This window comes from Humulus lupulus, chromosome 5, assembly GCF_963169125.1.
Source record: "Humulus lupulus chromosome 5, drHumLupu1.1, whole genome shotgun sequence".
NCBI classification, from domain to species: domain Eukaryota; kingdom Viridiplantae; phylum Streptophyta; class Magnoliopsida; order Rosales; family Cannabaceae; genus Humulus; species Humulus lupulus.
In genome coordinates, this window is record NC_084797.1 from 173920116 (window position 1) to 173938932 (window position 18817).

Sequence of the window (18817 nt, forward strand, 5' to 3'; positions counted from 1 at the left end):
GAAATGAACCCAGAAGTTTATACAAATGTTGAATCATTGCTACAATGAGTTGCGAGCCTAACTTATAAGCTCGGAGTACCTTCGAGGCTACATAATCCTCGATCTCACGAGGTTGTCACTTACAACCTTAGTGTGACTATCTCTGACCTGCTAACCTCATGACGACTGTGCTAGTCTCAAGCTTATACATTACGAGCCTAAGCTTCGAGATCAAAGATTCCTATTCTCGAAATCTAGGTGTAACAATATTAATATAAATTTAAATGTTATAAAATATTATTATGATAATAATATATAATCCTAATTTTTTACTATTAAAATATTATAAAATATTATTATGATAATAATATTTAATACAAAACTAGTATAAATTTAAATATTATAAAATATTATTATAATAACATATAATATATATTCTTAATTTTTATTAAAAAAAGTATCATTTATTTAACAAAGTTATCATATTATGTTGACGCCATTTTTCGTCAACTTAAATAGGAGAGCAATTAAATAAGAAAATATCGGAGGAAATGAACAAAGATGAACACAAGAGGTTTTTTTACGTGGTTCAACAGTTAAATCTGCCTAGTCCACGAGTCTATGTTATTAGAACTTTGGAGTTTTCTGGAAACTTCTCAGAGAATAGTTGCCCAGAGTTTTCTCTCAAGTCATCAGAAATCGGTCATTTACAAATGGTACTTTCTTCTCTATTTATAAAGAAGATTGCAGAATTCATTCCCACATATCTCGGTAAGATATTATGTGAATCATTTAATATAATGCTATTTAATGCATTATTCCCTACATACACGGAAACGTCCCATAAAATATGGGATTGGATAACAGATTAAATAATATCCCTTAAACATTGGGATTGTTCAACAATAAATATGTTCACATATAACTGATTAACTCAGATACGGGATTCATCAAATCTTTGAGACTATTAGTCGATCACGAGCTCGTCGCCTAACTTTGCCTATGCTCGGAACAAATAGACATTGACGATGTCGCCACATTCGAACTCACCCTTTCCGAGCTCGAACCAGTCTGGAAGGCAAGAGATGGTTCAGGGATATATCCAATTGTCGCACCATGCTGTTTTGCGAGCTCATAGCATATTCGAGGCTGTACATCCCTCGAACCTTCGAGGTTGCTGTTTACAGAGAGACGGTTTGGCTGAAGGATCATATGACGATCGTGTCTATTACGAGCTTACACCTAACGAGCCTAGATTTCGGGATCATAACTTCTCATGTTAGAAATCTGGGTGTAACATATTATATATATTTAAAAAAATCATAAACAATATTTTGGTTTAATTTTTTATTTAATATGTTCTCATTCTTTTATATATAATATTGTTTATTTATTTGAAATTTATATATGATAATGATACAAATTTAATAAATACAATTAATAAATTCGATAAATAAAACTAAGCAAACGTGCATTGTACGTTGTTTGTATCTAGTATATAAATATATATCTCTTCTATATATAAAGTGTGTAGCTAACATAAATTCTTGGTTTTACGGTTTTTTATTTTTTTTCATTAACTTTTAACAGAATATTCTTATATTTAACAAAATATTAGTATATTTAACGGCAGATTGTAAACATGACTTAAACTTAGATAAAATTAAATAAATAAATAATTAAAAAAATTAAAATAGTATATATTTTTTAGATATTTTACAATAATAATTATTTAAAAATAATAAAAATATACGTTTAATTAAACTTAAACTTCATGGATTAGAATAATATTATATTAAATATAAATATAATATAATCTACTATCAACTAGCGACAAACTTATATTTAAAATTTGCATATAATATTGATATTATATTAAACATATAATATATAATGTCTTGTTGTCACTGTCAAATTCAAAAACTAGTACAAACATAAACTTAAACAAAAATGAATTAAAATAGGATATTTTAAAGATATTTTATGATAATTTAAATAATTAAATAATATTTATTTAAAAATAATAAAAGCATACATATTATTTTTTTATCTTATAAATTTATGTGATAGTTTATTTTTTATTAAATGATTGAAGCTCTTTTTTTTCATTAAATTCACCAAATGATATTGCAAGATACATTATAAACTAAAAATTCATCGTAGAACTATAATTCATTCTATTATATATATATATATTTAAAAAAAACTAATTTTTATTAAAATTATAAACAATTTTTACAAGTTTAAAACAAAACAAAAGTGAAAGCCACGTTACTTCTACCTAGTATATATATATATTAGCTAGGCTGCCCTAACAACATGTTAAATTTGGTTTCGGTCGGCTAGCCTAAAATGAAAGATTACCACAATAATCTGTCTACAGATTATGTAATCACTTGGGAGAAACCATGTTCCTGTTTATAGAAAAACAAAGCATCAATTTATTCAAATATCTTCTTTAGTACTTTTATGTGGCTAAGAAAAGAGTATTTCTTTTGGATTGAATGCTACATTGATATTAATCGGTTGAAAATAATATATACATGTATGCTTATATATTACTCATATACGTGTACATTGAAGCCGAACAATTGTGGGAAAGGGTCTTCCATCTAATAATAATCAATACACAAAGTCTAGTTATCTTGGATATTTTATATATGTTCTTTCAATTGCTAAGAAGCCCCTCTTCAATAAATACTCTTCTTGAAATGAAATTCCGTTTTTAATTAATCACCATGTAATTATTTAATAAGCTCATTTAATTGTGGAAGAGTAATAAGCGGATGAGTCCAATACACAATCTGATTAATATCTATAGAATGGTGATGAACCAGACTTAAATAGAATAACCACAAAAAAACATAAAAATCATCACAGGGGATTTTCACATGCTTTAGTTGCCCTAGTCTATGGAGCCACACTCATAGAAAAAAACTTATTAGTAATGATCACAAATACACAAGAAATGACTTATACAATATTAGACTCCCTCTATATTGTTGTGTATTAGCTGAGGTTACATTTATCTTATATCTCTTTATTTATGTGATTATATGTTATCTTTATTTTATAGAATAGATTTACCTTGAGTTATGGTGATAGAATAAGATTTAATATTTTTATAGTATTTAGTGGTTTTCATTATTATAGTATAATATATAGTTTTATGATATTAGTAGTATTGTTTGTGGAAAAATTGGTGATTGCATAAGAATAAATTAATTATGGTATTATTAAGAATTGTTATGGATTGAGTTTACATAAAGCCTTAAAGTCCAATAATATTTTGGGGATAGTAAATTTGAATTCAAATAATTAGAGTTTGTTATTTTATGTTCAGTTAAGATATTTGTGGATTATGTTGTTATTTAAATAATTAAATAGAATTTTCGTAACTTTAGGATACTGTAACTTCAAACCTATTTTTGACCCAATTATGTTATAATTTTGGAAAACTATTATTTCTAAAAAGATGTAGATAATTGAATTAGCTTTCTAACGTTATAAAGACTGTCTAAATCGAACTCCTATAGCTCCAGTTATGTTGATTTTACTACTGGTGAGTCTAGAGTTACCAGATTTAGGTAGTTAGAGATTGAGATATTATTTCCTAGGTCCTAGGTACTTTGATGTTAGATTATTCCTCAATTATTTAATAAAAATATTAATAAGATATTGTAGATATATTTTCTCTAGAAGTTAGGATTCTTTTTCATTTAAATTTAAATTTGAGTTCTAGTTAGAGTGAAATTAGGAGAGAATCAAGGGAATTCTAGTGTAGTTAGGATTTTTGAGAGCCTATAAATAGAGCTTATTCCTTTTCATTTTTCTCTCATTCACTCTTTCTCCTCTTGAGGCCCTCACACACTCTCTCTCTCTCTCTCTCTCTCCCTATTGTTGTCGTGCACCACACTTTTTCATGATCTTCATCACCCTTATAAACCCTAGTGTGACTGAATACACCTAACCCTAATTACATGAAATTTTCCAAACCCTAATCTTCATCATACATACCCGAATCCTATATCCAAAAAGGCCACACTACCAAGGCTATCCTTCTAGTTGTCAAAACCGTACAAGCAAGTAATTAAAGATCTAGGGTTTTTCTTCAAGATCAAGGTTGAGAATAGTTAAGTTTTGATTATGTTGTGAGTTTTAGATCTATTAGTTTATATTTTTGATAATGGTATTATGTTTATGAAATAGGTTTCTAAGCAGGATTAGCATATAAAAGACTCAAGTATAGTTTCTGTGCACCACACTCAAGGTAAGGAAAATTAGGTAGTTTAGTTTATGACCTAGTTTTGTGATATGCATGACCCTAACATTTTAGGTACAATAAGAAGATAAGTGTGGCTGGACCTAAGGTGTTCAGAAATGTATGACGGAACTAAGTTGATGTTTGGTAGGCTCGGTTGCCAATATTGTATGACGGACTTATGTCCGGGATTAATTGCCACCCATGTATAAGCACTTATCTTTTTCTGATAGCTGTCTTGTTATCATGACCTATGCTTATGATCTATGTTATGACCTATAATATATTATGATATTGTATGATTAGTAGAAATTAGCGTTGTTATAAATTTTTGTATGATTTATGATATGTCTGTTATGATTATTTGTTATATGACTTTTGTTTGTATTTTCCTTACTAGGTTTAGACGCTCATTCTTTTCTTTTATTTTTGCATAATAAGTAAACCTTTGATGGTGAGTGGATTCTCAATAGCAAGTCTGGTATGAATATGTGGGGGTCGTATAGCCACATGTTATTTTCTAGGGAAATTATGAACTTTATGATTTAATGTTGCCTAGTTTTTATTTTATTTGATTGTAAAGACTATTATTTATTTTTCCTAAACCTGGGTTATATTTATTTTGAATTATCAATAAAGAAATCAATACTTTTTACGATATATTACGTTTATTTTTCAACATTTTTTATTTTCTAAAATCATAGTTAGAATTTAGGGTGTTACATGTTGTCGCACTCTTTTGTATTTCAATAACAATCTCATTTTATCAAGAATCAGAACTTCACTCAAACTCCCTTCAATGATGATTGATTGATTTCTTCCTCCTTAAGAAAGACTTACATGACTCTTCTTTTGAAAACGTGACGCTTTCTTCCTCTCGAAGAAAAACTTTGAACAACTCTTCTCCTGAAGGCCATTGCTGTAAACACAATGGAAATAACACCTTAAATCTCTAAGACTCAATGATATCAAAGACAGTGTAACATGCACACAGTAACAAGACTAAGTATTTCCACTCTTAATCTCACAAAAATACAAACACACTATTCAAATAAGAATTACACTCAATGGCGTGTCAAAAGCTATTTTTCACCTGGTTGCCAAGGCTTCTATTTATAACATGAAGAAGTTATCCTTTTGTAGCCCACAAAATTAGAGAAGAGAATATTCTTGAATTCTCTAAATGGAAAGTATGTCGGATCTGTCGGTATCCCAAATCACTCATCCAGTCAGGAAATTAGATAGATCAACATGTACGTAGAAAAACTTAAGAATAGAAAACAAGCCACCAATATTTGATTCGAAAATCACAAAGATTTTATCTGAATCAAACAGAAAACAATCAGAGTAATACATATTAATGTAAAATGTATTGTTTCCTCATAAGGTGGTATAAAGAGACATATTCGAAATCACACAAAATAGGAAAGAATTAAATATATTTTATACCATAAAAATATTTAATGATTTACAATTGATTTTGTGAGACCAGAATAATATTGATTGAGTAATAAAAAAATGTCTAAAATAAGTTTGCCAACTTTAGGATTTTAGAATCTCCCCCTTTGTTAACTTTGTAGAAAAAAAACCAATTTTTTTTATAGAACTCAATTAGCCTGTACGAAAACATTGTTAGTTTGAGATGAATACTAACCAAACTCCCCATGCACAAAAAAAATTAGTTTTCAACACAAAAGAGACAACAAATAAGATTTTTGAATTTAAAAAAAGATTAGTCTCCCCATGAGAATAATGTCCAAACTAACACAAATCTTTAAAAACATAACATAAAACATAAAAATACTCCCCCTTTTTTTACTAAAAAAGGAGCCAAAGTCTCAAAACATAACCATAAAAAAAAACAATGAAAGAAGTAGTAGACTATTTCTTGGATTTTGGTTGGGTAGCATAGAGAGCCATCACATTTTCCAAGAACAATTGTGGAGTTTCAGTTAGGGAAATGAGCTTTTCCATGAAAGTGCTTGATTGGAATGAACAACCCCAATTGCAGCCTTGAGAGCAGATAACCCTGGTTCCTAAGCAAGTGAATCAGCAGGAGCAGTAGCGCCATCAGTTGGCTTGATAGTCAGATTACAAGGCTTGACGCGCTTTGAGGTGCTGGGGGCAAAGTCATCTTTCACTTTGTATGCAGTACTAGTGGGAGTAGCCATCATAGTTTCATTAGCATATTTCACATGATGCTTATATGAGAGGATCTTCTAGATAAGGCTTGGAAGTACAAGAAACTGAGACTACTTTTGTCCTTTGGTGAGAAAAAATCTATTCCATAATTTGCCCAGGCAGAATGATTACAATGCATGTACCAACTTTATACAAAAAAAGGCAAGCTCTTGGGAGATAGTGGCAGTGTGAGTAGTAGAGATCCAATGAAACTAGCAAACTTATGAAGAACATCATATTTGTGACTGAGTATAAGAGTTGTATTTTTTGACCACTCAATCTTTTGACCAACCAACTCCAAGGCAACAACATCTTTATCAATCTCAACATTTTCACAAGCAAAAATTTTTACTCCCAAGACCCTAGTTATCTCCACCTCACTAAATTTGAACCAATTCTCTCGTACATAAAATTTCTCAATCATGAAAGACTCAAACTCATTAATTTCACGGGAAAAATTATTATAAAATTTCCTTACAACTCTAGGCACATAACCCTGAAACCCCATAACAGTTCCAAGACAATTTGCATCTTTTATTGGTTTAATAACCCCAAAAATCCTATGAGCATCCATAAGAAAGTTTCTCTAAAAATAAAGTCCCTATTCTATTACAATTTCATATTTTTGTTGGATTCATTAAAGAAAATTGTACAGCTTGGGTGTCGACTTAAGGGATGCTTGAGGAACCACCTTCTTGATCTTTTTGGGTGCAAATTCAGTCATCAATTTCTTTCTAGCAACATTGGATGGAAGGGTGTCTTTCTTGGATGGCTTTTTCACAACTGTTGGAGCAAGAATTGGTGCTTATCTAACCACATTTTTCTGGGCAGCCTTGGTCAATAGTGCCAATCATCCTGAGATTTCGGAGTTAGAATCAACAACATCTCATCTATTTTCTCGATGCGATCAACTTCTTCGTCATCTGATTTCAATGAATCAGATTCTGTAGAAGACTCGTCTTCATCCTTTTTCGAAGAAGAGCACAAAGGTGGGTCCTCGTGAATATGATCAATCTTTTTCCGCTTTGGAAATAGGAGTAGTGGAAGCAAAGGGATTCGAGGGCACCATTTTCGAAGTAAACTTGGGCTTGGATGAGGACACTTTCTTCTTTCCTTTCGATGTTTCAATAACCTTCTGGGCCAGCACATCGAGCGAGAAGGATGAATCAGGGAGAGTCTTCGATGAATCTGGGGTTGGACACTCCAAAGGTGGGCTTCTCGAGATCCGATGCTTCCGAACCAGACCCAGCATCGTCAAACTCATCCGTGGGTATCTCTATAAGAAACTCTGAGGCTAGAGGAGGGGGAACTGCCATTGGAGGTGTGGTTAGGTTTGAGATCAAACACTCCCTAGAAGTCGTCTCCTAAGGCATAGCAATAGGAATGACATTTTTTTGAGCCTTGAGCTTAGTGAGCATGGCTGTCGGAGCAAGGGAGGCCGTAGTTCCCTTTTCAACATTTTTCTGGTTTGAACCACCACGATCCTTCACCATTCTTTATGAATAAGAAATGTTAGAGAGAAACAAACATAGTGAAAAAAAAACGAGAGCACATGAAAGAAGAAAAATGGGTGCTTTACTCCTTGATGGAACTGGAATAAATATATAAAAATTCAAACTTGGAAGGATTTTGGAAACTAAATGCAATAACTACCAAATATTTGTTGTTCCCTATTTAACGCCCAAAATGTGACTACCACTAAGCGGTAGTTGTAGTAATATCGGGTGGTCGATCCACAAGGAGGTAACCTAAAATCAAAAGATTAGTAGAAAATAACACAAAAAGTTAGTAACAAGAAGTAAATAGAATTGTAAATGGAAAGAGGTTTGAGATTTTGGTATTGTCTTTTTGATAAAGTGATAAAATGAGATAAGTGAAATAATTGTAAGATGTAATCAAGAGTTTGAGAAAAGGAAAGGTTTCAAGAATCATCCATATGCTTGTTTAGTTACTTGGTTACTTGGTTTACAAAAATACACAAGTAAATAGTTCACATCCCAACATTTACTTGGAAAATCTAACATTAAAGTCCATATATTTTTTTTCTAACAAAAGTCCATTTGAGTTATAAAGTTCTTTACTTTAAAAGCACAATGTTAATCTTATGAAAAATCTAAAAATGACAAAATACCCAAGGACAATAATGCAATAGAAGATTAGACATAAAATTATGTATCAATATTGCTTTGACTAATTAGAAGCACATAGAAAGAGCATGACTAATCCTATATACTATTTAGCATAAGTAAATAAAGATAACAAAATAAAGATAGAGATGAAAGAACATAAATAACTCAAATATATTACATTAAGAACATAGTGAATCAAAGTAGCAAAATAACATCACTAGCATATGGAATCATCCCTAACCTTCATAGGAAGATTAGGCCATTATGCTCATGATTCTCACAAAATTCTAAGAATAAAATATGAGAAGAAAGTGAGTGGAAATTTCGCTATAGTTTCTCTACTCTAAAAATTACATAGAAAATGTGAAAGAAGAGTCTTTATTTATAGATGGAGAAAATGACTAAAAAGAAATTAAACAACAAAATGGGGTTTACAAAATAAATTTGAAATATTAATAATAAAATATGATTTTGAAAAATCAAATCTTATTATTAATATTAACCTAGCTATTTTGGTGTATGGTCAAAATGCTCTTTTTCAAAAACACCAAAAAAGATGAGCTTTAAAGCTCAAAATGACAATTTTGCAAGGCCCAACATCCACAAAATATGGGTTGAAGGTGGCTGATGGTATAAGAGAGTTTTGACCCACTCGCAGCCAATGGGAAGGTGCCACGTGGCACTGGGTTGAAGAGAATGCTGGCTGAAAGAGGCTATGCTGGATTTGGAGATATTTGGGCCTGTTGGAGTTGTTTACGTTGGGCCTGCTGGGGTCTTTGGTAGAAGCTATTTGGTGAGGCGTGATTGCAAGGTTGATGAGTGTTGAAGGGAAGAGAAGGAAAAGCTGGCCACGTGGACAGGTGGCAGTTGTGGAGTGCACCAGGTGGCGGCTTTGGGTGCAAAGAGGCTGGCGGGCCTGGGCCGAACTCTGGGCTTATTTGTTTGGGCTTCCCTCTTTCAATAATGCCACATTTCCTTTTCCTTCTTCAATTTTATTTATTTATTGTTTCCAAGTGCCAAAAATATCAATTAAATCCTACAAAATAAAACAAACTAAATTAAAATTAAATATTTTCATTTATAAATTTAATCATATTAATTTGATGAAAATATTAATTAAAACTTAATTTATTTTGACTATTAAAATTAATAAATATGTATTTTTTGGGCACTAATCATTCCCATTTCGAGTAACTTCCACAAATCAGGCCAAAATTTAAAACATGAAAAATATGGATTTTTATATGTGAGTAACAACTTTAAAGCCAATTGACAAAATATTTCCAAAAATATAGATACAGTCAGACCTTTCCCCTTCTTGTTTTAATTAATGTTATTATTATTATTATTACAATATGTATTATAGATATAAATAGATATATTTTCCAAAATAATGTCCTTGATTTAGTGCTCGAGATCTTCGTGACCTGTCCATGATAAGGATAAATAAATCCAATATATTGATTAGCAACAACTTATACTATTTAAAGCTTAGAAGATCTACTTAGGAATAAGTGAATATTTTCAAGAAATAAAAGATTTATTTTAATAAATATTTTCTAATAAATCAAAAAAGTTTTTTTTTTTTCGGTTTTTGAAATTTTTTTCTCTTTACTTTTCCAACAAAAGCAATCTGAGTGTGAGTATGGCAAGAGTGAGTACTATATTGACTTGAGCTTCTATCAATTTCTTTTTTCTTTATTAAAAAAAAAATCAATTAGTACCAATAATATTTGTGTGGCTAGGTCTCGACACAAGATACCAAACATCATTCCTTGTGGATTGTTCAAGTTCCTCCTGCATAGCCTTAATCCAAGATTCATCATAAAGAGCCTCTTTCACATTTTTAGGTTCAATGGAAGAAGTAAAACGCACATACTGCACAAGATAAACATGTTTTTGTGTGTTACCATATTTTCCCCAATATTACCTATTACTAGATCAATGGGATGATTCTTTTTTACTCTAGAAGAAGGCTCCTTACGAATTGTGTCAGTAACAATTTTAGAGTTATTGTTACTATTTGCGCAGATGTTGATTCCTCCGATTCTGATTCATCATTATTAGAGTTGGTGACATTAGGCTCAAGAGATGATGTCTCAGCTTCCTTCGTAGTTTCCTCAAAGAAACCAATTATTTCCTCTTCACTAGAATATGGTGAAAATATTTTTCATCATCAAACACAACATTATAAGATTCCATAACAGTTTGAGTTCTCATATTGTACACACGATAAGCTCTATTGTTAATGGAATACCCTATAAAAACTCCAACATCACTTTTAGCATCAAATTTTCTCAAATATTCACGGTCTTTGAGCACATGGAAAACACGTGAAGATAACTTACATTGGGTTTCTTACCTTTCCATATTTCATATGGAGTTTTCAACGTGCCTAATCGAAGGTAGATGCGATTGATTGTATAACATGTTGTATTGATTACTTCGGCCCACAATATTTTTTAAAGCTTCATGCTATATAACATCACTCTAGCCATTTCTTGTAGAGTTTGATTCTTCATTTCCACGACTCCAATTTGTTTGGGAGTTTTATAGCTGAAAATTCATGAACTATGCCAAGAGATTTACAAAAATATCATAAAAAGAATTTTCAAATTCTTTCCCATGATCAGTATAGATTCTAACAATGTTACCATATTACAGTCTTTTTCAACCCTTAGTTTTAAACAAAGGGTTTGAAAAGGCTCAAAAGTGTCTAATTTTTCTCTTAAAAAATCAACCCAAGTAAAACATGAAAAATCATCAACACACACAAAATTTATCATTTACCATTAATACTTTCAACTTGAATAGGACCCATGAGATCCATATGAAGTAATTCGAGAACTTTGGAAGTATTAATACTTGTAATACCTTTGTGTGTCATTTTGAGTTGCTTACATGGTTCACACTTTCTTGTACTCTGTTTCCCAATTTGGGCAAACCACGAACAAGACCTACATTTGAGAGTATTTAAAATTTTTTAAAGTTAATGTGTTCGAGTTTCTCATGCCATAGATCTGTAGAGTTTTTCACAACCGACTGACATGTCATGGTTTGTGACAATGTATAACAGTTATAAATAGAACGAAAACATTTCAACAAACTATTTTCTTTTTCTATCAAGAACTACACATTCATCACGAGAGAAAGTCACAACAAATCCTTGATCACAAATTTGACTTATGCTTTGGTAGTCCATAAGTCATTCTATCAAAATAATGTTTTTTTTTAACTCTGGTAGTCCTTCAAGATTTAAAGTTCGTTTGCCAAGAATTTTACCTGCAACACCATCTCCAAAAGTAACAACACCACAACTCATGGGTTTATAGTCAATGAGAATGTTCTTATCACCTTTCATGTGACGGGAGCATCCACTATCAAAATACCAAGCATTAGAAGAACATGATCTAAGACAGGATAAGCTTACCAAAATTTTCATTTCCCTTTTTTTTTTTACCCAAAACCTTTTAGAACAACTTCTTGTTGATGTGATCAACTTTGGATTGTTAGATTTTAGGTAATTTTCCTTAAGCAGGTTTATTTAGGTGAAACATCTTGGTATGATATGATCTTTAAGACCACATAAATGACAAACAGGAACAAAATTATTTATTTTTTCTTTGGACACAATTTTGTTTTCACCTTATTGCCTTTTTATAGATGAACCAATTTGCGAGGTTGATGCCTTAGAAGATAGAACAGACCCTGCAGAAACAAAGTTATAAGCAATGGAAAAAATTCCAAATTTAGGAATAATAACATTTTCTTTGGATTTAGTTTTATCCAAACCAATTCCTCCACAATTTCCAACTTTTGACCTGCACGCAAAATATCATCAAAAAATGTAGAACCAATATTAAGCATCTAGACACCTTTCACTATGTGATCAAGTTCTTTTGAAAGACATTTAATTTCATTATCTTTTAGCCCAATCTCTTTTTCATACTTGGTCACAAGGATTTTACGTTCCTCAATTCTTTTCTCAAGAACAAGGTTGTTACATATCACAGTACGATTTTTGGAACACACTTTCAGCCATTAAGAGTACATCTGTTTGTAAGATTCTTGGAGCAAACCTGTGTCTAATTTGGATGTATCAGATTTAGAATCTGAACCGTCAAGTGGTGAGACCAAATTTTTTAAGACATACTAGTTTGTCTTTCTCCTGCATAAAAAAAGGTAAGCCATAAATAATAGAAGAAATTAAAGCAAGATTATTTGATTCTTCATCATCACTACTTTATGTATCTTTGTCACTCCACGTTGCGGATAAACCCTTCTTTTTCTTCAAGGTGTTAGTACACTCGGCTTGAATATGACCAAAACTGTAACGCCCTCCTAATCTAGGACCGTTACACTGTGTACTTTAAATTGTGTTAGATCTGCTAATCAGGTCATTTGGCTTTAATTGTGTAACTAAGGTTAGTGACAAGGGTTAGGGTTAAAAATTTTGGTCAAAGAACCATTGACTTTTACTCCAAAAGTATTATACAACATGAGATCCCAAAATATTACAACACAACTATTAAAAAGGGTAAATACATATCAAAAGTTACATTAGCTGGCCTAAACGGCAAAACAGGGCTATAACCCTAGTTCCTCTGCACGCCGCCATCGAAGCTCTCTAACTCATGGCTGGTCGAGCTTTCCCTTTCCCTTACCTGCACCACAAAGCACCCGTGAGCCGAGGCTCAACAAGAAAACCGAACACATAAAAACATAGAATATAACTTTAAATAACCATTCAAAAATAATCAACAACATTAATTCATAGCCAATGTTATTCAGTTCAAACACAAGATCATTGGATAGACCTGGGCTGTTGCCCTATTCAGTTGGCTTTCATGCCAACTCTCGGGCCTATGCCCTAGCTACGTGACCATAGAGTCACCTAGGGCCTCTCCCTTAGCTTTGTCTCACTAGCCATAGAGCTAGCCTAACTCCCGTGGTTCATCTTTGACCTTAGAGTCGATCAACGTAATAGTACGTTGCTGGTTTAGGCCAATGCCTTGCGACCAGCGCACAGTGCGCTATTACCGTCCTAGACTCATAAGTCAAGCCCTGATCCAGGATTACATACCTTACTTATAAGAAATAGATGTGGATAGGCACATCCCAAAAAATTAAGCACATATTCATGCTAATCATATAATCCCATTGAAATACCATTTCCACAATACTAACATATTCACATAAAGGAGCCACATGCCCTAACCATAGAATTCATGTAACGAATATAATCACTTAAGCATTTATCAACAAGCATTTAGAACAATAGCCTAATAAAACCAACCCTGGAGCCCAAGCCCTAATCATATTAATATATAACAAACGGGCCAAGCCCTAATCACATACAACACGTTCTGGGTGCATTTTTCTTACCTTAGGTCCAAGCTAGCGTAAATAAGAACGACCCTCGAGCACGATCCCGGTTCCGAGCCCTTAGCGATAGCTTAAGTCACAACCATAAAATAGGATTCTATTAATATCGAGTGATTAAAGGCTTCTGGACCAAGTCCTAGCCTCTGGGACCTCGGGTTCCACCAAACCGAGTAGTGGAAACAATCCCGAGCCCCTAAGGTTGAGTTCCCACGCTCAAAACCTTCTAGGGGTCCAAAAACCCCTTAAGAGTCGCGACCCTATGCCCCTATGCCGCGGCCCACCTCCAACCAGAGGCCTAGCCTCCCCAACTAGCAGACACGCACCACGGCCCAGCCATAGTGGCACCACGGCCCGCCCTCATCCCTGGCTCCCATCTGTTCTAGAGGGCCGTAGCATACCAAGAACAGAGCCACGACTCGACCCCTTCGAACCCAGAAAAACCTCCATTTTAACAGCCAAATCTCATCCAATTTAACCCAAAATCATCCCAACAACACAATTAAATCAACACAACAACTCAAATATGCTCCCAGCAACAAAACCCAACATAAAACTAGTCCCAAAACTCACTAAGCCACCAATTAAATCTTTGAACCTTAAGAGCTCAAGAACACTTAAAACCAGCCATGAAAACTCAGAATTTAAATGCTAAAACCATAATTCAAAGCTTACCTCAATCTTTGTTTGAATCCACAAGCTAATACTGAGCTAATCTCCAAGTCTAGAGCTCCAATTCTTGTGAACCTAGCCCAAAAATCCCTTGGTTCAATGGTTAGCTTGGAAGAGCTTCTTGATAGAAAAAGAAGAGATTAATTGGAGAGGGATAGTTGGTTTCAGGCAGAGCTTCTAAGTGTTTCCTACCTTTTGTCTTACCTAACTTAAGTCACTTAAGTTAATCCCAAGGCTCGGGGTACCAAAAACGTCCCAAGGGAAAAATGATAAATTTCCCCAATATTCCCTCCTAAACACTCTAACTTCAAATATATCTCCAATTATTTATTTCCATAACCCGATAACCAATTAAATATCTAATACCTAAAATACCCCTTGACTCTCCCCGAGTCAAGTATTGGGTCCCGTTGTGACTTTTCTGCTAACTTGCTCCCTATGATCGCCTTGTGCCGAATAGTTCAAATAAACCCACATAATAATTTGGTCTCTTACATAAATCACATATATGCACATAAATACACATTTATGCCCGCAACGGGCCAAATTACCAAAGTCGCCCTTCTAATAAGAAGCGGCCCACATGTATATTTAATATCCCTAAATATGCGCATTTAATCATCTTATCACATAATTCACATAGTTAAAACTAATATAGCAATTAAACACGTAGTTCCATATATCGACATCTCGACCCCCTAATCAAGGCCTTAAGCCTTATTAGAAAATTTTGGGACGTTACAACTATCCCCTCCTTACAGAAATTTCATCCTCGAAATTTTACCTGAACAACTCGGGAAACTAAGCTTGCATATCTGCCTTCAGCTCTCAGATCGCTTCCTCGACCCTATTGTTCCTCCATAATACCTTAACCAAAGGTATAGTCTTATTCCTCAGGACCTTGTCATTCCTGTCAAGAATCTGAACTGGTTGCTTCTTATAAGACAAGTCTGCCTACAATTCCAAATCCTCATAACTTAGTACATGAGTTCCATCTGACACATACTTTCTCAACGTGGAAATATGGAACACATTATGCACGATAGATAGTGCAGAGGGTAAAGCCAACCTATAGGCCACCTGCCCAATCCTCTCCAGGATCTTGAATGGTCCCACAAACCTAGGGCTCAACTTGCCCTTCTTTCCAAACCTCTTCACCCCTCTAAGTGGTGAAACCCTAAGGAAGACATAGTCTCCAACCTGAAACTCTACGTTCCTTCGCCTCAGGTCAGAATAGCTCTTCTGCCTACTCTGAGAAGCGAGCATCCTAGCTCTAATCTTCTCGATAGCCTCAGTGGTCCTCTGGACTGCATCCGGACCTAGATGAATCAGACTTAATAGAATAACTACAAAAAAATATAAAAATCAACACAAGAGATTTTTACATGGTTCAGTTGCCCTATTCCATGGAGCCACACTCAGAGAAGAAAACTTATTAGTAATGATCACAAATACACAAGCAATGACTTATACAAGATTAGACTCCCTCTATATCATTGTCACACTCTTTTGTATTTCAATACCAATTTGGTTTTAGCAAGAATCATAACTTCACTCGAACTCCCTTCGATGACAACTGATTTCTTTCTTTCTCTTGAAGAAAGACTTGCATGACTCTTCTATCGAAGACCGTGGTGCTTTCTTCCTCCCAATAAATGACTTTTGAACAACTTTTCTTCCGAAGGCCATTGACGTAAACATAATAGAAATAAAATCTAAGACTAAAGGATATCAAAGACAGTGCAACAAGCACACAGTAACAAGACTAAGTATTTCTACTCTTAATCTCACAAAAATACAAACGCACTCTTCAAATAAGAATTACACTCAATGGCGTGTCAAAAGCTATTTCTCACCTGGCTGCCAAGGCTTCTATTTATAACATGAAGAAGTCATCCTTTTGTAGCCCACAAAATAAAAGAAGAGAATATCTGTAACATCCCAAATTCCCTAATATGGCTTAGTGCCTGGATTAGGGGGCTGGGAGACAAGAATTGTTTTAATTATGTGCTAATATGGTACGAGCATGTCATTATGTGAATTATATTATAATATAACTATGCTTGCATGTTTAGAAATATTAAATATGCGTGTGGGCCTATTTCTTATAAAAAAGGCATTTTAGTAATTTGACCCATTGAGGGTATAATTATAAATATGCGTGTGTGTGATTGAGACCACATTATTATGTGAATATATTTGGGTTACTCGGCGCAAGGCGATCCTGGTGAGCAAGTTAGCGGAAAAGTCACAACGGGGATTAAATACCCGGCTCGGGGTGAGCCTAGGGGTATTTTGGTAATTTATTACCTTACCATGATTTATCAGGTAATGGGAGATTAAATGATTAGTATTTTGAGGTAGTTGGGGGTTTAGAGGAACACTCGAGGATTTACAGGAAGTGGCAATTGACGGAATTTCCCTTGAGGTCACTAGAGGATCTAAGTTAGTTATAAGGGCATTTTGGACTTTTTGGTAAAAAAGAATATGTTTTGTTTAGGAAGCTGGAACATTAGAACCATTCAGAAAGAAAGAAGAAAAAAGCTCTCTCTCTCTCTCTCCTGTAGCTCTCTCTCTCTCTCCTTGGTAGCTTGGGAACTTTGACAAAATTGAAGGAACAAAGCTTAGGAAATTGAAGAGTTAGACTTGTTGAGCTTGGGGATTTGCTCAAGGGTGAAAATATCTCAGAGGTAAGGATCTGAAATCGAATTTCTTTACATCAATTCTGTTGTTCTGTAGGAACTTTAGAGTCTGCATGTGATAGGGTTTGAAGATTGAATTTTGGATTTTTATGAGTTTTCAACTAAGTTCTGAGTTAGGTTTCATTGCTGGAGAGGTGTTAAATTGGTTATGGGAATTGAATTGAGGTTTTAGGTTTGTTTTGAAGTGATTTGGGTAGGGTTTGGCTGAAGAAAAACCCAAGAATTTTGGGTTCGAAGGGATTGGGCCACGACCCTCTTGATCCTAGGGAGCCAAGGAAGGCTCTGTCGCGAGGGCGCACTGTGGTGCCTGTTAGGCAGCGCCGTGACGCGTGTTTAGTAAAATGGGAGGCTGAGCCTCTGACTTGGGGCAGGCCACAGCGCTTAAGGGGTTTTGAACCCTGAGAGGGTTTTTGAGTGCGGGAACTCAACCCTAAGGGCTCGATATCGATCCTACTACCCAGTTTAGTGGAATTCGATGTCCCAGAGGCTAGGACTCAATCCGGAAGCCTTTATTCACTTGTTTTGATGGGATTCTTTATCATGATTATGACTAGGTCATCGCTAGGGGCTTGAATCAGGGATCGTACTCAATGGTCGTTCATTGGTAGCTTGCACTTGGACCAAAGGTAAGAAAACTGCACCCATAATATGATGTACATGATTAGGGCTTGGCCTGAATGCTGAACATAATCTTGATTTGGGCGTTGGCCGCGTAAATGCGCGTGATTATGATTATGCCTGTGTATATATGTTTAATTTATTATAATGCATTGTACCTAAATATTTTCATTAATTTATGACTTGACCAAAATTTTAAATACCTAAACCCTTAGTGGCTTAATCACACACGTTAGTCCAAATTACTCGTTTAGTGAGTCCAGCATTAATTTTAAATACACATGGTAACGGACCCTAGTTAGCAGGGCGTTACAATGTCCATGAATTCTCTAAATGGAAAGTCTATTGGATCTGCCGGCATCCCAAATTGCTTGGCCAGCCAGGCAATTAGACAAATCAGCATGCACCTGGACACACTTAATTATAAACAACCCACCAATATTTTTCAAAAATCACAAAGATTTTATCTAAATCAAATAAAAAACAATCAAAATAATACATATTAATGTAAAAGCATTGTTTCCCCATAAGGTAGTATAGAAAGACATTTGAAATCACACAAATAAGGAAAGAATTATAGATATTTTATACCACAAAAATCTTTAATCGATTTGCAATTAATTTTGTGAGACCACAATAATATTGATTGAGCAATATAAAAATGCCTAAAATAAGTTTCCAACTTTAGGATCTTACAATAAAAGTCCTTTCATATTGACCTTCTATTTTCATAAGTAGGCATCATTCTATGAATTTTTTTAAGATGTATTTGAAATTGGTCCACATTACATAGTTTGATAAAGAAAAGAGATAGGTTCTTGAGAAAATAGGATGTTTAGGTTCCAATTATAGCTCCAACCACGTGTCCCATCTCGCTGGTTGGCTTTCGATTG